Below are 25,563 nucleotides of genomic sequence, written 5' to 3' on the forward strand. Positions count from 1 at the left end.
CAGGAAGAAATGGATAAAAAGTTCTGTCTGATGTCATTCTGCCTTTGAAACTGTGCATTTTACTAAGTCATTCTCTTTTCAGTGGAACTCCCCGCTGCTTTGAAAGGGAGTTGTGTTGAAAGATTTATGGCCCAAAAGTTTATGCAAAATACTGTTTAATATAAGCAGTAACTAAATACTGTCTTCTAGACTACCATAGACCCCCATACTGTAGGATGCCTGGAAGAAAGAGTCAAAGGTCAGATGGTTTGCAGGCTTCATCCTTGTAGCCTATAAATCTAATTCTCAGAGCATTTTGGATCAGGATCCTTTATAAATTATAAGTATTGTGACAAAACATTCCCATTGGCAGACAGGTGATTTATGGAGATAGGTTTTTTTGCTGAAAATCAAAACTATAGAATGTTCCTAGCATTGACCAGCAAAGCTATGGTAGGATCATAAACCTGTGACATGAAAAAAGAGGGTTCTTGAAGGTTAGGATGTCAGAAATTCTTTATATTCTGATACTACCAAGGTGGAAGATGCAGCTGTGAGCAGGATAGCTTTGTAAACAACAATCCCTTGCTCATTTGGGCCAAGACTGCAAAAACTTCTGGCTACCCTTCAATGCAAGTGTTGAAGAATGGCAATAATAACAACAAAGAGAAAGACAATCCTGAAAGACCATATACCAATAATAACACAAAAAAATGTACCATTAATGCCTTCTTTTAAAGACAAATGTCCTCAACCCTGGAAACATTTATGATTCAGCTGGACAGGGTGCTGGGCCATCTTGCTTAGACCATGCTTTTGCCAAGAAAGGTTAGATCAGATGATCCTTGAGGTCCCTTCCAACCCGGTATTCTATGATTCTATGATTTAATGAGATTGCTTAAAAAACTTCACTTTTTTTCTTCTTACCATCATCTCCAGAGGGCTTAATTTAAAGGCTCTTAATAGACTACCCTTTCTTTCTTTCTTTACAGAGCTTCCAGCCTTTTCTTTGCAATAGCATTTTTAGAATGTACTCAAGAACTTGGGAACTCCAAATGATTATTGGAAAAGAAAAATAAACAGTAAAAAACTGATCTTCCTGTGGAGATGTGTAAGCTTACAGCAGTTAAGAAGTGTCTCAATTTTGCAGTGTTAAATTTTAGCAAACTTTATAACAGGGGCATTATTTTTACCAAATCTACAAATATTTTTCTCAGGTAACACTGCCTCAGAAACTGGTCTGAGAAAGTCAGTGTGTAGACTTTCTGAGTCTCTCTTGTTTTGAGAAAAAATAGTTATCAGTGACTTGTAATAAATGACAGGCTTTTATCTTTCTATCTTTTTGTTTTCTGATCTATGTCCCATGACAGTTACCTTTCTTTCACTTGCAAACCTGTGTTCCTTGCCTTGACTTTCCTTTCCCTCTCCTTCTCAATTTTCTAAGTTCAAAGAGATGAAAAAGTGATGTGATACAATCTTTTCCTGTCTGGTTTTGGATTTTACACATTCCTGGTGTCTTTGAAAGATGACCAGTAGACCTTATGAGAAAACTGTAGATGCTGTTCTAAGCAATCATTCTAGAAACTATGGAAAAAATATAATGAAGAGGAAGGATTTGAAGATGACCAAAGGATGACCAGGTCCTGGCTAAATCTCACATCAAGAAATCTGTTCTCCCTTGACAAGCTGAAGAATCTAGATCATCTTCAAATAGTATGATTGTATTGGCAGTTTGTAAATGTGATCAGTAGCAGCACTTCAGAGAAAAACACTGGGACAAGACTACAGCCTTATGACATGCTCATGTCAGCTGTGTATAAGGGAGAAAAACATTCATTTTCTCTCAAGCTAGAACCTCAATCTTCACATTTTATTTCAGTGACCATGAATGACAATACTGAAATGTGAAGATAGCAATGGCAAAGACTGGAATGCCTTGGTTTTGGGTTTTAGGTCTTAAATGCGTGGCGTAAATGCTTGCATGTTTGTACACAGCACTGTAAATAACAAAGAATAGTTTCCTTTTATGTGTTAGGGGATTCAAACACAGGCAAAACATATTTTATACACATGTGAGATCTGTACAGTAAAAAGCTTGCTACCATTTATACTCAGCCACAGGTACTAAGATTAAGATGATTTTCATAAGAACTGAAACTACCAGGATCAAGCTTCTGGTTGAGTTTTACCCAGTCATACAGTTTAAAGTAAAAAAGACCCCAACTAAATTGTTAAGTCTGAATTTCTGGAAATAAGGGTCAATAAGATTTCCACTATTTACCTCTGTATTGAGTTTAGTTATTTTTACGTCTGGGGGGAAAAAAAAAAAAAAAAAAACAAAAAAACAAAACAAAAACCAAAAAAAAACCCAACAAAAGAATTTGAAAAATAAATTTTGCTGTGTGGTGTATTTGACACGCTGGAGGGAAGGGATGTGCCATCCAGAGGGACCTTGACAGGCTTGAAACGTGGGCCCATGCAAACACCATGAAGTTCATCAAGGCCAAGTGCAAGGTCCTGAACATGGGTCAGGGCAATCCCAAGCACAAATACAGGCTGGGCAATGAGTGGATTGAGAGCAGCCCTGCAGAGAAGGACTTGGGGGTATTAGTGGGTGGAAAACTGACTATGTGGTAGCAATCTGCGCTCACAGCCCAGAAAGCCATCTTTGTCCTGGGATGCATCAAGAGAAGTGTGGCCAGCAGGTCGAGGGAGGGGATTCTCTCCCTCTACTCTGCTCTCATGAGACCCCACCTGCAGTACTGTGTCCAGTTCTGGGGCCCCCAACATAAGAAGGACATGGACCTGCTTGAGCAGGTGCAGAGGAGGGCCATGAAGATGCTCAGGGGGCTGGAGCACCTACCTTATGAGGACAGGCTGAGAGAGTTGGGATTGTTCAGCCTGGAGAAGAGAAGGCTCCGGGGAGACCTTATTGAGGCCTTCCAGTAGTTAAAGGGGACCTACAGGAAAGATGGGGAGGGACTCTTACAAAGGTATGTAGTGATAGCACAAGGGGTAATGGCTTTAAACTGAAAGAGGGTAGATTAATATTAGAAGTAAGGAAGAATTTCTTCGCTATGAGGGTGATGAGACACTGGCACAGGTTGCCCAGAGAAGTTGTGGATGCCCCCTCCCTGGCAGTGTTCAAGGCCAGGCTGGACGGGGCTTTGAGCAACCTGATCTAGTGGAAGGTGCCCCTGCCCATGGCAGGGGGGTTGGAACTAGATGATCTTTAAGGTCCCTTCCAACCCAAACCATTCTATGATTCTATGATTCACTTATAATACAAGCTGAACTTCTGCTTGAAGAAGAAACGAGGACCTGAGGTTTTAGCCAGGGATTATGAAGACTACAACTTTCAGATTTGGCTTTGTGTAAGAAACCAAGGAGAAACTATCAGGAAAAAGCAAAATAGTGAAATAAGATTTTGGGGAAGAGGGAAGAGAGATGTGTGTCAACAGCTGCAGACAACTTGAAGGCGTTCTCAGGCGCTGGTGACCCAAATGAGGCACCTCACACATGCAAGGCTCCAAGTGGAAGCACTGTCTCCCAGTCACAGTCAGAAGTAGACAGCCCACAAGTTCTAATTAACATGTCTTGGCTATTTGCTAATGATAACAACAAGTAATCTTGATTATCTGGTGTGTAAACAAAATTCTGCTTCACATAATCTATGCTTTGTGCCTCCAGTATGAAAATATGACTACTATGTAAGCCCAATATTAAATGTGTGCTGTGCTGAAACATCTGGAGTACCAGAGTTTTGATCTTTTCAAGTTGAAACATGTTGGGGGGTTTGACATCATGTTCAGGTCCTTGTTCTGGCTGATACACAGTGATCAGAGATGATAAACTTTGTTCTGAAGGTGAAACAAAGTCAAGTCCTGTAACCTCAAATGTTGCCATGAGACAAAACACTCATCTTCTGGCCATATCTCATCATAGGCACTGGCACTAATCCATTTCCAGGCATCACAGCTCATAAACTCAGAACTATTACGGACTCGATAAAGTCAATCAATACATTAGTTAAGTGAGATGGAATGATTTAGCTCTTAGGGAAAAAAATATAGGGCTCAGTATTTTTCATTGCTGTTTTTGAGCATCTCAGAATAACAAATCTCAAGAAAACTGAGTTCAGTCAGACACCCAAAACCTTGGCATATTCACTTGAAATAGAATCAGGAAAACAAAGACTTGAGAGGTCTTCAAAGTAAGGACCCCTTCTTACTACCTGTTTTACAAAGCCCTTTTGAAGGGCTTTTCTTCTGAAACCCTATTTTATACTGAATATGTGCAACAGCTTGACAATATACTGGTTTTGTCCCCTACAAATTTGAAAAGTCAAACTAAAGTATCTGCATATCACTGGAGAGTTTTTCAAAGGTGGAAATATCTATAGTACTTAAACTACTTTTCCCCAGTGCCAAATCTGAGCTAGATATAAAAACATGGTACAGTGGTAATGGGAGGAAATGTGGTACACTGGATGACACAATATGCATTAAAAATACATTTTGGTGCAAATTCTTTTCAATCTTACATGTTAACTTAAAGTAATAAAGGTAAACAGCTGAATGTATTTACACGCATCAAGATAATCAATAATGTATGTTGACTTAATCTTTACAAGGCCTATTTTATCAGCGCCTTTTATTTCAGAAACTAATTGAATTATATTCAGTGCTTCTTTTTTTGAGAAAAAAAAATATTCCCCACATGGGATAGGAAAACAGCATTTTTGTAATGAAAGAACCACCAGAATACTTTAATGAAATTATATACAGTACTCAATATTGCAATATTCAATACTCAAATATACAATAATTTCATATAATAGCACTTAGATCTTCTGCCTCCTCTATCAGCCTACATTTTCATTTCAAAGAACCTTGCTCTCATCTCAAAAGAAAGTTCCCAAGCTGACATGTACTACAACTTTTAATTCATTTTTTTTAGCTTGAATAAATCCAGAGGCTTCTAGCATAAACTGTGGCAGTTAAAATGTGCAGTGAAAGGACTGTTTAGCATGATGACTAAAAATAGTGAAGTTATTTCTGACATAGCAAACAAAATAGTAGAAATATCTTTTCAGTAGATTATTTCTATTAAGTTTCATGTTTCTTGCAGAAAGACAATGTGTGCAAGACTACTCACTAACAGTGGTAAAAAAGAAGAAGTAAAATCCTCTAGCAATAGCTCAGAAAAGCATATTACAGTATATCTGTCCACTAGCTCTTCTTTAAGTGTGGCTGAAGGCCAGAGAATGATATGACAAAAATGTGGGTATCACCAATAGATTATTTAACCCTGCCAGAGTGCAAAGGAAAAGCATCAACAGTAACATTAATATTCACAGTGGCAACCTCTGATGTTTTCGTAATTTAGATTTGACCTCAGTGAGACACTTGGCAAAGGACTGTTGTGTTCCTGTGATTCTAGTCTTTTATGAAAGGACAATAACCCCTGTGCATCAGGCCTTCATCGTGATTGCCCAATAAGAACCCACAAATGTTTGATAACTAGGATTTTGCAGACCAGAACTGAAGCACACTGGAAAAGCTGATATGTGTAGAAGTCACTATGGTTACTGCCTACACTTGCTTTGCCTCCAATAAAATCTTTAATTTCCATAAGCATTAAAATTCACCAAATGCACCAAAATTATTCAGACAAAAAAAAATCTCTTTGGTTTATAAGACTTTTATCTGTGTTGCTTTTATCTTTTTAAGTTTAGACTCTTAGCTGAGGCATATTATTACACATCTGTGTAAAAGGACAATTACTGCAGTAGAAACCTTGCAGTGGAAATGCTTCATTAGACCCCAGCTTCAGCAGTGTGTGCAGAACGGCTCTCTGCTCTTGGCCAGTGCAAAGCCAAAACCCAGAAAATGCTGTACAGGATGTCAGATGAGAAGCACTGGCTGGGGATTTAGCAAGTCAGATTAAAATGAATACACTTAGTGTTACTGTAAATCTTCCCATTTCTAAGAAAATTAAAAGTTTGTCTTCCCTGATTAGATTCCCTGTCTGTTGTAATAAGAAATAGCTATATGTAAAACTAATTTTTTCATTGTTTTGCTTTATCTTATAGTAATCAGCATGATTCTTCCTTTCAGTGTTCTTACATAAATGTCAAACTGGCTAGAGCTTGTAATATTTCCTGAATTCATTGTCATTTGGTATACCATAAAACTGTTCTTTAAAATTGGGTCCAGTGACTGTGTCCTCAACAGTCACTAAAAAACATTTCTTACTTTTATTCTTTTACTGCAGGTAGCTTTCTACTTAAGTTCCTCCCAGCATGCCAAGTGATTTTGCTCCCTGCGATTGCCTGTTATTTTGAAAACCTGCCTGAACCACCATCACCACTCATCCTACATCTAAGTAACCTTTTCTTCCTCTTTTCACCTCAAAACCTCCTTACAGCTAATTACCTTGGGTCACCAGGTGACATATCTGACAGAGGTAGATCTATGCACTTTTTATCAGTTCAGCTATTTCCCTTCATTTTCCCTGTATCTGATTTTGCTGATGATCCCTTTAGGTGAAAGTTCTCAATACTACCCTTCATACCCTCAATAAGGTCCTTTAAGAAGGTTTCACTGAGAACCTTTTTCCCCTTTTTCAGGAACTGTAGAGTGCTCACTGGGAACAGGACATGCAGGTAGAATACTTGAAACCTTCAGCAGGATATATAGTCCCCTCAACACCCAATTGCACATAATCTCTTCTAGCATTGCCAGCCCCCAGTACTCGGACAACACCCCCAAATGCCGCAGATGGAGCTTTCCCAAAATCATAAATGCTTTCTTAAAAGATAGATATGCAAATTTCACTTGATATTGTCCTTTTAGTTGGTAGGGTATATTCAGATCAGATTTCCAACCTGTAAGAACTAAGAATACTGTTTGTCATACCATTACTTTCTTAATCCAACTGAAAAACAAAGCTTTTCCTGTAATCCCTCATTTTCAGAATAACAGACTTTGGCCAATGCGTTAAATGTCACATGAAACAACAAATCAGCAATAGTCACTTTTTCATGCATAATTTCCATTTACAGCAGCTAGGTACATTAAAGAAGGAGGAAAGTACTTCCTAGACATTTAGAGGATTCAGCTGTTGGTTTAAAATAGTTTAATCCACCTGAAATCTCCAGTCTTCAAGACAAACATGTCACAAGACAACTAGTTTATGCCTTCAACAGAAGTCATCAATATCTATGTAAGTCATAAAAAGAGGTATGAATATTATTGAACAATTCGCTAATCAAAGTTCTTCAATATAAATGAGAATGTGAAAAAGGTTTTCCATCTGATGAAGTCTCACTAAACGCACGTGTGTCCAGGTTTTGGCAAAAATAGAATAGCAGTTTACCTGGAGCTTATAAAAGCTGGGTAACTGTGGAAGGAGAGTACACCAAAAGGCTGATATTTATTGGTAGAGTGCTACTCTGACTTTTAAACTGTTTTCTGTTACTCTTGCCTACTTACTTGTGCTCCTGTCTTCTTTCCTGGGAGAAATGCCAAAAAAATAAAGTGACCTCTGTATACTAACTATTAAGTATGTCACATCATGCTACTTAAAATATGTTACAAGCTGGTTGGCACAGAAACATAGTTTCTTCCATTTTGGAACACATATACCCAGTACAATGAAAATTCACAGCCCCAGCCTCTTGGGAACCGAGCAGCCAGCCGTAAATAGGGCTTCGTATAGGGGTTCAGCTGCAGCATTACAAGATATGCAGAGTATCTGAATCCATAAACAAGATAATTTATAATGGGACAATATTTAAGACAAATGTAGACCTTGTTCAGATTAAATTAATCCAAGTTAGGGATTAAATTACCTGTAAATTTATGAATTACACTTTAGAAATCATTCCAAGTAAAGCTACAAGCACAGAGAAGACCTGCGCCTGCTTCACCTAAAGCACAGGCAAATATAGTACAGATTCACAACCATAGCAATTGAGTACACAATATAAAGAAAACACAGTTATAAAAAAGTAATTATCATACAGGACACAGCTGGCAGATAGATTTAAGATGACAATGAAGATGCTGAGGAAAGGGCAACTTCTGTGGGCCTGGAAGATGCTAAGAGACAAGCGAGCTGTAAGTGGTGAACAAGAAGAGAGGAAGCCTGCAAGAAAACAGCCAAGGATGGAAGCATTGATAAAAGTCTTTGCTATAAACAGGGAAATCTGCACTGCAGCCTCTTCTACCATACCCACAACTGTAAGACAGGCAGAGGAGAGTTTGTAATTGTTATCCACTGCCATGCTTGAGCCGGGCACCTGCTGGCTGCAGGGCTCTGTCGAACCATTCCAGGAGGATTTCATCTCTAGTCTTTATGCATGTAGTCAACTATGTTGTAACACAAGTGGACAGCTCCATCTAGAGGGCAGATACTACCTCAGCTGTTAAAATGTCATAAGTGCGACTCTAATGTCTTTTATGTACCCACAGGTCAGCACGTACTCAAAATAGCCCTCCACACCGCTGTCCCCTTGGAAGGGATTTCCAGTGGGAGGGAGCAAGCCTCACCTTCTATAAAGTCTGAGCAGCTGAAAATAAAACCAAGCTTTCTCTGAAACCTACCTCTTTCTTTGAACGGTATCCAACACCAATCCTGCTGGACCAATTTACGGCATCCATAAAATGCCACAAATTAAAGGTTACTCTCATTCTGGTGAAGAGAATGGGTCCCAAAGACAAAGGGTTCATGAACTCCTTACCACTAGTGTCTCATAAGAAATAGACAGCCACAGTATTTCCCACTAATGTCTTGATAAACACATCTATATTCAGGAGCAAACAGAGCATCAGTAGTTAATATGAAGTTAAAGAAATGTTTTCAAAATCTGAGATTATCAAAGAAGATGTTTATAATCTTTTCTGTTGCAAAGGCTTTCTGTACTGAACAAAGAACAAGCTATTCTTTCCTATGATTGATTAACAAATATCTCCAACAACATACTGATACTGTTAAGGAGCCTGAGAACATCAAATCACACACTTTAAAAATGTTATGCAAGTCTAACTTCATCCTCTCCATTGCTGGGATGTGGGTTCTGTGCCAAGTTATTCTCACAAAAGAGCTCCTCTTCTGCACTGATCAGGAATAAAAAAAAAAAAAAACCCTTTCAGTAGATGTCTCTGAACTCTCTTTTCTCCCAGTCACAGGCCAGAACATGTATCACAATGTAATTTCAAAGCTTAACTCCACTGTAGCTTACTGTACTCCTGTAAGGGCTTATTCAAATAGGCAACCAGTTATATCAATATTATTCTTTCCGTTCACTGTTTTTCAGGCTCACAGGGTATGTATCACCAAATATGCACTTTTTATAAATCAATATATTTAGATTCAGACAAGCTGTGTATCTGAGCAACAGCACAGCAAGGAGAGACTGTTGTCTATGCATTACATTTTCTCAGATTACTCATTTATTATACAATAGTGTTCTAAATTTTACCCATCACTTTCTTATGGTGTTTGTTAGTGGGGAAGAAAATTGTGACTCAAACAAGTTTACCTTTTCCATAATGATGCATTCTGCAAGTTAGATAAAAGCAGTTAATGTGAACCAATTTAAGATTAAAACTGTTGATCTGATTACTGTAAGCAAGACATATTTTGATGAAAACAGAAAAGAAAGAATGAATGCTCCTTTACCTATAAAGTTTAGTTGTACAATAGTCTATTCATTTTTAACCTATTCTTTTGCTGTGTTTTTCTCATTTCGTACGTATTTTTGCAATAAGAATACAAAGCTAAATAAACTGAAGCAGAGGCAACAAATTTTATACTTTGAGGTTTGGGTGGTTTTTTAATGGGCATATATTTCATGAAGCATTGGGTTTTTTTAAGGGGATTCATTGCGTAAAACAAAACTAGCAAACTACATAGTCATTTTTTCCCTGACTTCTTCCTACTTTAGGAATTCAGAAACAGTTCACTGTTATTCAAAACAAAATTAGTTGCAGCGATGAGTCATATTTTTATGGTAGCAAAGAATATAAGATGTATGTCTATTTATGTAGCACATATAATAGTGCATTTGAAGTTTTTTAAGGTCCCTTCTAACACAAGTGCAAGAGCATGGATGAAGAGCAAGCTCAGCAGTGGCAAAGAAAGAGTCCAGTGGACTCTCACATGTGTTTGCAAATACATACACATACTACTCAATGGCACTGAATCTGTATAAACAACCATGGTAAGAGTTGAGTATCAATCAAATGAAAACACTGGAGATGACCTCCAAGCAGCTCTACTGATTAGCAATCACTTATGCTCAAAGACATTCCCACCTTGCAAGCTCAGCTTCTTCCCTTGGCTTCACACCCAGAAAAGACCAGTCCTCGAGCAAGTCCTGCCTCTTTGCAGTGTCCAGCACTGATTTAAATCAATGTCTCAAAAAACAGTGGGCTAGGTGGCCACAGAGGTGGCACCAGTAATGTACCTCTGAAACATGCCCCACAACCCCAGTCTTTACTTGGGTGGTCCAAAACTGAAGAAGATACAAGTGAGAGATGGACAACAGTTCTCATTATTTCAGCAAGTTTTTGGAGGCAGTCTCTTTATGAAAACCTGAATTAATCTAATTGAATAAAAACAATTGAATAAAAACCATACCTTGACAGCTTAGGTCAAGGTATGGTGCTCAGAAAGGTGAATAAAGTATGGAGGACAAGGCAGCATGCTGAGAAATATGGAGAAGATGGTCTATTATGGTATACACCTAAAGAAGTGGTATAGGATAGAGATAATTTACACAAATTTAACATAGACCTCTCTATGTGTCAGGAACACACATGACACACAAAATCCTAGTCTTTCTTGATATCTGGAATGGTTTATCCCTTTCTTGCTCTGCCTGAAAATGGTAGAATATATGAACAGTGACTTCTGGAGACTGAACTACGAAGTATCCATGAGTGTAATCCCAAAACTTCAAATGTCGAAATCGGAACAAGACTGAGACTATTTCAGTCACTGTAGATCAATGTTCCTTGTCTAAATTAGTCAGCTGCCTGTTATGCAAGATCATCCTCCCTGCTAGTCATTCTCACAGGGTATTTACAGAACACTATATGGGAATGGTGAGAATTTGAGTGAAGGTACTACCAGGAGGAGGCTACTTAAAAAAGAATATACTGCATGCATTTTCAGGCAGACATTTAAGTAGACATTTCTATAAAGTATTTGTTTTTTCACATTCTATTATATACACACACATACACACATATATACACACATGCACACGCCATGTTTGCATGTCATTGCAGGTAACGTGGGAAGGAAGGAATATATAAATATATTTTAAAAATCTTTCTAGGGCATGAAATATTTCTGTTACTTCTGGATAGCACAGGTTTATTTGGAAATAGCTTTCAAAATGCAGCCTTTGGAGAAAAGTATTTCACAAATCAAACTGATTCTCTCAAAGCTTTTTTTGCTATGATAACATTTACCGGAGTAGGAGGAAGAGGGGAGAGAGAAATCAGGGAAATTTGGTTTTATATCATCCCAGTGGATTCAGATCTTTCCTTTCCAGATGTTTGATTCAATGTCCTGAGCAAGTTGTAAACCATCTCGTTAAAAAGATCACAACCAAACGCACACAAGATATTTTGGCGCAATGATCTGTTGCTCTTCTACTTCCTTTCTGTCTTGCATTATCATCTCCTTACCCTACCTGGCTCGGGGTTTTGATATAGTTTCATCTGTATGGGATAATTCCTGCTTGCTTAACTCGTGCTAAAAGACTCCTTTTTGGAAAAACATAGCAAGTGAAGTGAACATAAGGTGGACTAGCTCAAAACATTTCTCTGAATAGCCTTTTGCTGCTTGCATCATATGACAGCATTGCTCTGTGCAGAGTTATCTCAATTACTGTTCTATCAATACACTCATAAAGAAGCCAGGGAAGAGAAGTCAAGCAATGTTCCACCTTGTCATCATTATTTTTACTGCATGTTTTCATTTTTATTTCTTAAGAGGTATAGTATATGAGTTAAAAGATGTTTGATTCACTTTATTTACACAGAATACAATCTGATCTGCACTGATTCAGGGTCCATCTTATTTGCTAAGGCATGGGATAGGGAACTGGAATAGTTGAACCAAGCCAAGAGTTAGGCTACTTTTGTATGATAAATAGCATTTTTCAGTAGCACTTGACCAAAAATGCAGGAGATTCATCAAAGCCCGCCAAACTCCAAATGGACTGTCTGATGATTTGGCACAACTTGAGATAACGCTGAAAGCAAGTACGGCCAAATTAGTACTTGCATTCAGTTAAAATGAAATGGACTATAATATAAATAGATCAAAATTGGGCCCAGATCCTGCAATTCACTATGCAGGCAGACTGTCAAGTGCAGAATCAGCACTTTGGTGAGCAGAAATCTAATGAGGAAAAGCTCTAAAAAACCGAAGAGAATTGCTAGAAGAAAAAGTATTGATATCCTGCACATAACTAGAAATACTTGCTAAATACCACAGACGTTAATAAACAATTTAAGAGCAATTACTTCCAGCCTGTACATTATTCTCTTAATGTAGTGAAAAGAATTTCATGCAACTATGTTGCAAGCCAGTTCCGAAAAAGCTCTAAAATAAGGCTGACAACTATGTTTATCCACAGCAAAGCAAGTGTTTTAATAAGTATTAACCAGTCCAAGAAGCGGTGCACTTCCTGAGCACAACACAAGTGACAGAGATTTTGGAAGAAGATTGAAGATGAGAAAGAAGCAGCGAAAGGTTAAACATACAAATCCCAGAAAGCGAGGAGTCTTTCAATGCTTTGCTTTTTTGAGAATTGCAGCCTACAATGCAGTTCCTCTGCTTCATGTTTGCTTTGAATTAAAAAAAAAAAAAAAAAAAAAGCAGTTTGGTATTCTTAAAGAACCAGTTTTATAGAGAAATCTATTTACATTAACAGGATAGATTGCATCATGTTATATAAATAAAACCTTATACTGTGACACAAGGATCTGCTAGGAAAGTCAGAAATTCGATTGAAAGAGATGCTGTGAAAAATCTGCAAACCTGAACACCAAGGAGAAAAATGAAACAAATAAAACAGAACATGTTTCTAGACATTTTACAGATAAAAATATGTACAAATAATAAAGGAACAACAACAACAACAGCAAAAAGCCTTACCATGATGTTTGCACAACTGTGTGTCTGTAGCCCATGCTATAAATGTGGATACCTTCTATTCCCATCATCTCAGCCCCTCTAGTGGCCAGTACCTGAAGATCTTGCCTTCAGGAGGGACAAGATCTATCAGTATGTACCATTTGCTGCTGCTCCTGTATCTTGTCAGAGATTTTTTTCTTAATTGTGTAATTTTTTCTGGAGATATAACTTGTCACCTTTTATTAGCATTTTTGTCAGTGCTGCTGCTACGTGCATACATTTAATTGCTAAGCAACAAAGAGTAAGCTCTGCACAGCACATTCAATGACTGCATTCCCTGTGACATGCATTGTTACTAGTGCACTTACATAATATGAAATACAAAAAATGGTAAAAATATTTATTTCTGTTTCCTTGGCTTCTAGAAGCTATAATCTGGAATCAGGCTCCATCATGCTAGCCACCAGGCAGAGAACTAACAGCTGAAGATGAGCACAAGTGAACCAATGCAAAGTGAAGAAAAGTTAAAAGTAGAGCCGAGTTTCAGCATTTGCATAGATGAATAGGCTAAATTTAAGGCTCAAAGGTGACTACCCACCTACAGCTTACAGTCATGATTTTTCAGATGTTAAGGAACTATCCTTGTGACTAAAATTCCTCATGTACTTGAGACATTTGTAATCATGGTGGCCTCAAGGTGCAAAGCAATAACATGTTGCAAAAGCTCATCAGTTTGGAAGAGATCTGTACTGTATCATTAAATAATTTCTCTTCCCTTTTCTCTTTAAGCTGTAGAAAAAACAGGGCAAGCAGTAGTTTCTGACTAAAAAATACACATCTCTCTCTACTTTTCCTATCCAAATGTACATTTGCCCCTGTGATTGAAGGGTGTTGCCTCTGAAATGTGAACATGGATTATTTGAGTTTATCATAAAAGAGACTGCAATTCTGTATTTCATTTACTGAAGAACAGATATGTTTACCAAAGAGTTCTCTTTACGCCTGAAATGTAAAAGGACAGTGATCCATACCTGCTTTTGTCATGATTACTAGCCATTATACCCATCACAGTCATCACTGCATTTCTAAATAGTGCTTTATCTGCAATATCCAGTGGGAAGAGCAGCTTGGAAAATGAAGCCATTATTGTGTAGGTGTACAAACTTGTACAACCACATACAACTATTTTTATTTCTGCAGTTAGATGGGAATTTAGGTATTGGTCCTGACTCTTGCTGTGTCCCTTTGACATCTACCAAGTAGCCTAAATAGGACACAAGCTGGCCTCAAAGAACCAGTTGGGAAGACCTGGTAGAATCTCCCCAAACTATATGCCAAGAATTATAGCAGGTATACTTTAAAACGGGTATCTGGTCTATTAGTCCAAGTACCAAGAGGAGTGCTAGGAAAACAGGCAGTTGCTTTTAAATCATGGACAGTCATATACACAGTCCTGCCAAACAGCACCAATATTTCCTCTCGGTTCCAACATTTTTACACACAAAGAAATTAAACTTCTCTAATAGCTAATGAGTCCTGTCTCTTTTGGAGGGACTGAGACAAGGGCGGTGGTTGTGTTCTGGGCACACCATCCTTTATACTCCCAATGGGAAGACCAAACAGCATTCTTCTAAATGAACCACAGCAGGAGACCACAAAGAACATTATCAAATTCCTAAACTAATTAATTAAAGCAGTACTTAATCATACAAAGTGCTTCTGCATTAAGCTACTCAAAACATTAATTACTTAACCCCTAAAGTATCTTTGTGACTGTATTCTTTTTATTGTTATCTCATAAGAGGGAAGATGGATGCTTGGGGAGGCCATATATTTCCAAGAACTATGGAGTCAAATCCTGTAGCCTCTTGATCTAAAACAGGGAACCAGCTGCCAATTGGGAAACCCCATTCCTGCCTCCTGGATGACTGAGACAAAGATTTGTGAGATAAAACCAGTAGAAAATGACAGACTTTCCAGCTAGTAGAAGGAGCTCAGTGATTTTCTTATGATCCGGAGTCCTACAGCTCCTCAGACTAAGGTTTCCACAAAAGATAGCACAGAAAACAAGTCTCACGTCACTGGCTTTTAAATAGAAACTTTGAAAACCCACTGAATGAGGTTAATTAATGGCATATTACATTATACTTTGTGTGCTGATAACAGGAAGAAATTAATCTTTTTCCAACCATTTAACTTCCTAGCATTCAAAAACTACTAAATGAATAGGTATGCTTCTACATTTCATAACACATAGTTCATTTCTGAATTCTCTCACTGAACATTAACGGTTTCTCCTGCTTAGCTCAAGACAGCAGGATTACCTTGTTTGATGGGATTTTCCCTAAGCATCGATCTAAACACAAAACACATCTGGGCCTAGCATAGACTTCTTGAGTTCAGTGACACAGACAATCTCATAAAACTTTTAGGGTTCAACTTTTAGTGATGACTCCAGCGTGACTGTGAAGCATTCAGTACACAACATGGTCTCCAAATTTGAGCTGCAGTGACAACATGTGCAATACAGCCAACAGGGAGGAAAAAGGAAGTTTACATACGAACATTTCAATCACACACTCTACAACACAGAGTTGTGATAAATGTTTTGTTATTCCCACATTTTTATAATTGCCCTTTCATTCCTTCAAAGAAGAATTGTAGTCATAATCTGTTTGGCTTTGAGGAGTTCAAGAGGAAAGCATACCCGTTAAGTGTATGTAAGTATACAGGCCCTTCATAAGATGCTTGCCCTTAATAATATGCTTTATCTTTTGGTCAGCCCTGAATTGGTCAGACAGTTGGACTAAATGATCATTTTATGTCCCTTCTAACTGAACTAATCTGTTCCGTTCTATTCCATTCCATTCCATTCCATTCCATTCCATTCCATTCCATTCCATTCCATTCCATTCCATGCCATGCCATGCCATGCCATGCCATGCCATGCCATGCCATGCCATGCCATGCCATTCCATTTCAAAATGTTGGTCACAGCAGTCACAGGCCCCAGGGCAGGCAGGGTGGTGCCCATCAAGCTGGAGGATCTGCAGCTCTGGGCTAACGGGATTCGGAAAATGAACTTTTTCTCCCTATAGAGCCCCATTACAGAGCAGGCCTACTTACATTAATAATGAAACCAAGCCTGCACTTTCCAGACTCAGCCCTCTTCTATCCAAAAGAGCACTGACAGCAGCAGTAGCCTTCACTCATACTTCCCACATCACGAGGGTTAATGGAGCCACCCAAATAAATGAGGTGACAAGACAGACCTTACTAGGCTCAGAAAATTATCTTTTTCTGAAAATAATAAAATTGAATACGATTTCTCTCTATTACAATGTCATTTTTTAGGGACTGGATTCGTCTTACATAGGCCACAAGCAATAAGATAATTTTCAGCCAGTACTAAGTTAAATATATATATTTTTCTAATTCAAAACAACTTCAAAGATGCATCACAGAAGACTGAGTCCAAGCCTAATCAGAACTGTAGATTAAAAAGACATTTAGGTGTGTGTGTTAAAGGCTCAAAGACATTTCTCGGTTCAGGAAACAAAACTTGCATTTTGGCTGCTTTTTTCCTCTGCAGACAGATCATTCAAAGGAAGCCAAAACCACACATTCACTGAGAACAAGCATGTGGAGCAACCAATGAGGATCTTCCTCAATTGCAGTGCTTTAGGCATATCTAATATCAACGACTTCCATGTTTTTTCCTGAACTATTATTTTCACTTTTCTTATATCCATCATTTTTGTGAGATATGTCTTTAAACCAATCTGTTAACATATGTAATTACTGTGTCCTTTTTTGCCACACCAGTGTGGGGAGAAAATTTTATTCTTTATCCAGTCTGGAAGTACTCACAGGAGAGACAGCAACTGAATGAGGAGCTGAACAGTAGCTGTGAATTTTATTGTTGTAATATTATTAATTTAAGCCTTCTATAAAGCAGTTTGTTAGGGATGGGCATGAGGGAGCGGAACATTATAGGAATTTCTGTAATTTAGTACCTCAGAGTGATGAACAATGAGCACATCTTCAGGCACTTGTCTCCAAATTCATGCTTCCTTGCTTGTAAGGCAGAGACAGGGAATGTTTTATTCACAATATTTCAGAAATGGTTAAATGCAGCTCAAATGACAAAACTTTTAGAATATGCACTTTACTTAAATGCACTTTACTTTGAACCTGCTAGAATCTGTTAGGATTTACGCATTACAGAAAGAGATCTTCAGCTCCTGAAATAGTGAGGTGTAGTCAATCTCTATTATATTATAAACTTTATAGTAAATGAAAAATCCCTCTCAATCCCAAACATTTCAGTCAGTTGAAAGTGGGTTATAGGGTGGGGGCGTGGGGACATGCATATAATCATCATTAATCGTATGGGGGTGAGGGGGTACCAGTAAAATTCTAGGAATAATTCAAATCTTAGAGTAGTATCTGTCTGCATAGAGGAAACAAGTGTTTGATGAAATCTTATCATTCTGTAGAAAGCACTTTGTGACACATGTTAGTGAAAGATGTCTTTGTCTGCTGGCTTCATTTGCTCATGACAACAAGAACAAAACACCAAAACCAACAAACACAAATTGTCAGTGGTCTTTATTAAGACATACATATTTGCATATTCAGGACAAAACTGAAAGGCTCTCATCTACATTTTACAGAGGAAAAAGAAGGGAAGAGGTAGGAATTAAGGCTGTTTTGAACATAGAACTCTACTCTTCATAACTGTTGCCATCTACCAGCTCTTATGCCCATGCCACTAGTTGCATGACATTTGGTAAATTTGCTTGTGTCTTGATTTAATCCCAATTACTTCTGCAGGGGATAAAAGTCAGGAAATCTGTTGGGAAAAAAAAAAAAGAGTAATTAGAAACTTTCATATATTGAAGATCAGACTAATTTTCTTCAGAAGGAATACTCACTAGGCTGAAGAAAGCCTTCCCTCATTTTCTAAAATAATGAAGGTATTGCATGAGGTGCACTTTACATTCTTGACTATAATAAAAGCGGGAACAGTTTTTTACTGTACATTCTAATGTGAAGAAGAAAACTGTGATGTTCTACCAGCATGCAGAAAAAGTGTATCTGAAGTAGCATCATATTATGTACAATATAAAATTAAGTACAGTAGAATTATGCAGTATGCTGTCCCTCACCAGCACTGATAAACATTGAGTGTTTTCATAAATGGAACAATAACATCCATTATGTTGTCTCAGAATACGTATGCTTCATAATTAACATTATTAGAAGAGGAAAACGCTGTTCTGTAAAAGCAGTGCAGTTAAGTGACATTCATAATACCTACCATGCAGTCCATTAACCTCAGCAATTTTAGTCATCCATGGCATTTCAGATTTCTCACAGCTTCAAATCTGTGGGCAGCTTCACAGGCTTTTTGCAAAGTTTCTCATGACTAGGACATCTGTAAAATTCCCTCCAGACCTTTCTTCAATTCATCTCTTGTTAAGCACTCAGTAATTCACATCTCTGGATAAGGATAAAGGTATGTCCTTAAAATCATACTCTACTGAACACAATATTTTAAAAAATCAACTTATTTGTTATTTTAGGTGCTGTAAGATATTAAATGCATACTGTTTCTTAATCTTACCTTTTTTTCCTATTTCCATGTGAGTTTTTGATGAGCAGCGTTCCCAGTTGAGTCTCATAGTGAGGAGTGAAAACAATGATATCAGTCTTCTGATTTTTACCAACTAATCCACCATTTAGTATAGATTTCTTCCAAGGTTTTAGCAACTTTAGGTGAAAAAAATGTATCTATTTTATAGTCATATGAAACGGTGCAACACTGCCTGATATGTTGCTTAGAGACAACAGCTCAAAGCAGAATCCTAAAATATTCAAGAAATTACAGTGTTGTGTGAGTATCGGTGGTTAGTATTTTAATGTACTGGTTTCATATTTTGTAAAAGTGATTTTCAAGCCAGAAGACAGCACAGGGAATCCACTTCTCTTTAGGTAAACAGACATGGAAAGTTCTCTCTTTTGGTTTTTAATTTCCACTTTGTTGCTCTTGAGTTTGGCCTCTCTCTTGAGGTTCATTTTGCTGAAAATTTTTGTTATTCAATAACAGTGAAGGAAAGAGTATTACATACTGCTTCACTGTCAAATTTTCTTCCTGGATGTGTACTCAGGAAATATGAAAGGGTAGAAATGGGATGCTAAATTTTGGCATAATGTTTTTTGTTAATTTCTTTAATCCACAGAGGGAAGAAATTGGTGCATCTTCATTAATTCTGATCTCATGAAACTGGTATTCTTTTCCTGCAAGGAACTGATTCAGATTTCATCATCAAAATTGAAGCAGAACTGCTATAACAATAACACCTTTAAGTTATCCCTCTTACAATGTACTCATAGTCCTTCCTCCTTGACATAAATACTTTTGTATTTCTGATATGGATATGTGAGAGAGGCCTATCTGAAGAAATGTATGATGATGATGTTAAAGGAATTCAGAGATCAGCATGCACAGAAGAGGATGTCACCTCTTCTTCACCGGCTGGCAGTGCTAAATAATGTTGCACTACATAACTCAATGTATTACAATATGAAAAAGATAATTTGATCCTCGGAGCATGCTAATGTCTAAGAAAGAAATACAAAATACACTGGATACACCCAATCTATATTAGTGCTAGAGGAGAAGAGGCAATATATGCACTCTCTCAAAAGTCAGATCCTACCTATCCAACTTGCTATTCACCTTGTGTGATTCAGACTCTAGATATAGAGCCCCCAAATGGCATGAGTGGACAGCTTTAACTTGTCTGGATCACCCATCAAAAGCCCCGCGTCTGAGCTGATTTAGGGTTTTAAGTCTAAGGGTCAGGCTGCAAAGTCCAGAATTTTTAAGGACTACATGTGCTTGCAGTCTCATGAACAGGGAGAAAAAAAACAAAATCAGATTTGTAATCTGGATACAACAAGGGAAAGACAGTTGCTTTAGATCTTGGTTGTACCACACAACTAAATTTGCTGAACTAAAAGCTAAATTTGCAATGGCTCATTTGTATCCATGTAGTTGTAATTTACCAACTACTAGCAAACGCAGGCAGCTATCACACTGAATGGTTTAGCGTGCTTCATTACAATTATGCCATGTGAAACCCTGCTATGCCAGCATAAAACTCATTTTGGTCCGGCAGCCTTCCTACTCTAGATATTGGCCCTGGTTTAAGCACAGGTTTTGATAGAGCAATGCCTTAAGTCTCCAGGGATTTCTGGAAAAGGACTCTCTGGAAGCTGCTCGAGCCGCTGTGTCGCCATTTGTGTGGCAGAGCCCATCGAGCCCTGCAGAAGGCCGGGGAGACTGCTGCAGCACCACGCTCCGCTCCCCACAGCTCCCACGGGTGCATTAGCTCTGCTCCCACAGCCCACGGGGATGCTCTGAGTCACAACTCGTAACGTAAAACCTCCGTCTGCAAGAAGGTTCCTTCTTGGCAAGTAATGGGTGATGATACTCTGACTAGGAAAAAAAAAAGCCAAAATGCGGCTTTCATCTGAGGAATGATGCTGTAGCCAATGTCCTGCACCCTCAGCCAGTTCCATGATTTAAACATGTCCAAATGGGATAAAGGGGGAAATTTCATATTTGTTTGACATGCAAGAGATGACACTTCAAATTAAAGACAAATAATAAATTAATATATTTTTATACTTTTTAACATATACCAGTGCTGTCTACAAGTCACTTTTTTTTCCAAAGAGAACTGTAAACTAACCAAATGCTAAGAATATGTTTGATAAAACAGAGTATCCAGATCTGTAAGGTACACTTTCTAAAGGTCGTTTTCTGTAATGTTACACTGATCACCACCTGATTAAATTGCCTACTGTTCCGAATTTAATGTGAGACTGAAAATTCTCAATGGTAATTGGGACAGGTGATTCTTTAAAGAGAGAAAGTGAGTGGGTAGCTAGTTGAAGCACAGAAGAATGCTTATTAGTGTGGAGGTGGAAGAAGTCCTTACTGAGAAAAACAATTAAAGACTATTTTATTTGTAAAACATTGAATTTTTATTTGTGCTACTTCACTGGAGTCCTGGATACAGTATCAATGCCATAACGGGTGGGGAAAAAAAAAGGAAGAAAAAAAAAAAATCCAACAACCAATAAGCCAGCACTCTCTCTCCTGACTACAATTGCATGCTGTATGATAAATTTAATGATTTCATATTTTTCAGTATGAAAGATCTGCAAGTATTGTCAGGAACTCTTTAAATGATTTGTGTCTTGCCCTGTTTTTCTTAAAAAGAAAAAGTTTGTTACTGCAAACAAAGCCATTCTCAGGAAATCCAAATACACAGAAAGCTATAAAGACAATGACAGTAACGACTATCTGATTGAATACTACAGAACCACTACAAGAAATCATTTCAGCTTAAATAATATGAAGTTCTATAAAGGCACTAGCTACTATTTATGCTTCTACAATAAGGTTATCAAAAAATTTTACTAGGAATTGAAATGGTACTAAAGTAACTAACTATGTAGCTCAAATGTGCATTAGGAACACAATGATAAAAGGAAAAAATGACAGTATTTTTTAAATCATAATCAGATTTTTTTACACCTAAAAGATAGAGTCCATTTCAAATAACTATTTTTTAATATTATTTAAAGGAAATCCCATGAACTCCATTATATAAAACATCAAGCAAGGCAATTATAACAGACCTTTTGTAATAGACCTTCTGGGTTCATAATCAACAGAATTACTGATATTTTCATGTCTTTAAGCCTGCAACTCCATATTGATATCCATATTTTACCCCAAATGCAAAATGCATATCAAAAGTACAGACTGACTTATTTGTAAGTTAAAATGTGTCATAAAAGCAAAATTTTAGTTTATTTTAAAAAAATATAAGCAATTAAGACTGTATTTTTAAAATATCATCGAAAAATGGTAATTCCGTGGTTCTAAATTAAAGGAAAAAAATAGCATAAAGAAAATCTTTAAGTCTTTTCTAGTTCTGTGAAATGACTAGTCCAGCTATCAGAAGGTATGAGGAGTCTGGGATCCTCAGGTCATAGCCAGGAGGACCATACAAGCGCCCCAGCAGAAAAGCGCTCTTTCAGAAGCTGTATTTGATGTTCCTTGTCCATTCTGTGACAGGAGTATGTCAAAATACAAATGAACTGTGGTTCAAGACTGGGGTTAAAATCTGTCCTCAAGCATATGACAGCGGTTTGCTGCTCAGTTGAAAGACTGACTTGTTTTCTAATTCCCAATTTTCTTTTCTTTCAGAGCAGGTATTTTATTTGGAATCATATCTGGCTGGGTGAAAAGGACAGACCTGCTTATTCATCTGTCTGGTATAAAATGTTTAACAAGGCACTGTAAGAGTGGCAAAATGTGCAAAACAAACAGCAAGCTCAAGCTATAAGGAGCAGAAGAGATTGAAGCGTGAGCAACCACAAACACGAGCAATCTAGCCTCTCTTCCAAGCAACCAGGAGAAATGAACTTCGGTAAAACTTTATTTCCCTTTTTAAGAGAAAGCAAATGAAGGTTCAGGCAATTCTCACCAGGTCTATTATTATTTATAATGGGCACAGACATCACTCTTGGCATCCTATTCAAGGAGAATGGGGAGAGGGGGAGAGCTCCAACAACTTTCAGCAGAAGAGAGGCTTAACTCTTCACAGCACAGTCATTCTTGTGTGCAATGAAAAGGGACTTCATTGCTAATTATGGCTTACTAGTGCTATTGCATTATAAGGTATCATAAATAATCAAACAATTTAAAAAAATAATTAAAAATGCCCAGGCACAGTAGTACTTTCAGACTGCCCACAGAAGGGGCTCAGGTTAGAAAACAGTCTTGTTTTGAAAATCTTCTAGCTTACTTTTCCCTGAACAGACAGAAATCCTTTTGCCTATACCATAATTTAAAATTACCTTCCTCTAGCCAAATGGTATTAGCTCTGCAGGCTTGGAGCAGATACCCCATTCCCTAGTAAGGGGTCTTCTCTGCCCTCAGACCAAGTAATTTGTAAGGCTTTTGGTTGCAAATGAACAAGGAAGAAATCTTTGTAGACCCCACTGCTCACAGGAAAGTTACCTTTGCACCAGCTCTTTCCCCCCCCAACCCCTCATTTCCTGCAACAGGTAAGAGGAACACAGCAGAACAAGATATCTGTGTAGGTGAGAGGTTCACAGAGCTGGCATAAGCTGCATGGGAACCTTATCCATCAATAATTCAAGTCAAGCCTTCAGATCTTCTAACTTCAGGAAGGATCACATAGCACTTATTCCCTTGTCAACCTCATGTGCCATGGATGGCACCAGCTAGGGGCTTATTCTGGTGCTTGGAACATGTAACCTCACTCTAACAAGAAGGAAGCATTCTACATTAAATATTCCTTTACTTCACTGTATGCCCTTACCAGGTGGGGGTTTTTTTGGACCTGTTTGCATGTGGTTATGTAATTATGACTGTTCTGATGTAGAGGCAGTTTGGAGAGGTTCCTCCTCCTTCTGCCTTAAGTACAGGACAGTGAGCAGTGCCCATGGCAGAGCCCACTTCTCCTCTGTGAGTCTTTCCTCATTTTTCAGTCTTTGAGGAAAAATAAGGACCTAACAATGTTTTTTCTCTAATTGAACTTTCAAGCCTATGTTTACAAAATGGTTTGTAGTTCTGTGAAGAGAAGGCGGGGGGGGGGGGGGGGGGGGAAAGGAGAAAGAAAAAGAGACTGTAAAAGGTAACTTAAATGCTCAAGCCATAATATTTTTAGGACTGTTTCCATATTGCCCAGATCCCAGTGGCATTATAAGATCACCATTCAGTGATCAAGTGTGCAAATTGCTGCCTTAGGGAGACACAATGCTGGACAGAATACAGAGAGGAGAGAGACAGGTAAGAGCAAGACAGCTACAATTACTAAACTACACAGTGGTTATTCATTTCACCTCTAAAAAGAAAGCGTATTTTATTGTTCACTCCTCCTGAACTCTGTTCTGTAAGCCTGGTTCTTTTATACACTGAAGACTACATTATGAAGTGTTAAATGAATATAAAAAACATTTACAATGAACTTGTAGTTCCTATGTCACAAAGCTTAAGAATGCCAAGTAGATAAATCCAAACAAATCTAATTCCACATTTCATGATAGAGACATTCAGGTATAATAAAGCATAACAATATAATAATGGAAAGGAAAAAAAAAAGTCCCTGCATCATATTGGGTTTCATTTTATTCTCTGAGAGGTACACATTGCCATTAATTGTGCAGGCTATATACTAAACAAGGACATCTGGTCATGAAATCACTGTCAGTGAATTGATAACTGTCAAGAATCTGTTCGACACAACACTTGTTTCTTCTTGATTCACTTTAACTTTACCAAAACTGAATATTAATGCACCACAAAAATAGTAGTCTTTGCATGCAAAACTTATGTGTTTCACTGAAGACACCCCCACTTCCTCCTACCAAACAGCTGTGTACAATAGTATATTCCAAAAAATTTTCTTTAATGCTAGAGCATCAAAGAATGGCTGAGGTAAAAGGAAGTCTTTCTGTCAAATGACTTGTTTAGTGAAGCACTTGAATGTATTTTTATTTTATTTACCAATTAAAAACCTGCTATCATATTACGTAACTTATCCCAGGCCAGAATTAATCTACAATAAAGCTATGATCTGAAGGAATCTTTAAAGAATTACCAGCACTTTCTACACCATCTATTGGTGAACTAGAAAGAGGCAACAAAAGAGGTCTTACTAGGAAAATAAGCATTATGGCTAGACATGAAAACCCATTATTAATCAACTATACATGTGTGCAGGGGAAGCAGAGACACGTTGAGAAGTGCACTTTCAGTCTAAAATAGAAATAGTAAATCTCAAAATAGATATATGAGCCAAGAACAATAGTTCACAGTATTTATCTTGTGGCTAATTGGTGCATCAAATGAAGTATATCTTGCTATGTGCAAGGATGTGGTCTGAAATGCAAGGCTTTAGACAGTTCTGTTGTTGAGAAAACTTACATCATGATGATACCTTTTGTGTGGATGTTTAAAGTCCACAAGCTCATGCTAATGTCTTGATTTGTTTCAGCCTGTAGGGAGTTTGTGCAAAATGACATTAGCCAGTTCAGGGTAGTTTGAATGCTACAAAGGGTGGTTCTGACGTGATTTATTTCAGGACAGGTTTTTCATCCAGAGCAAATTGCATCTGCTTAGTGTTGTACTGGAGAGCTTCCAGGCTGGAAGGACATGCAATGACCAGGTGTGCAGAACCAACACCAGTTTTGGTTTATGCTGTAGGAAGTTAATGCATGGTGACCTGGTGGTATTCTCACAAGTTTGATCTATTTTTTACTAATAAAGTATTCTTGGTGATCAGCAGCTTCCTTAGATTGTGCACTGGG

Source organism: Strix aluco, chromosome 3 (assembly GCF_031877795.1).
Source record: "Strix aluco isolate bStrAlu1 chromosome 3, bStrAlu1.hap1, whole genome shotgun sequence".
NCBI classification, from domain to species: domain Eukaryota; kingdom Metazoa; phylum Chordata; class Aves; order Strigiformes; family Strigidae; genus Strix; species Strix aluco.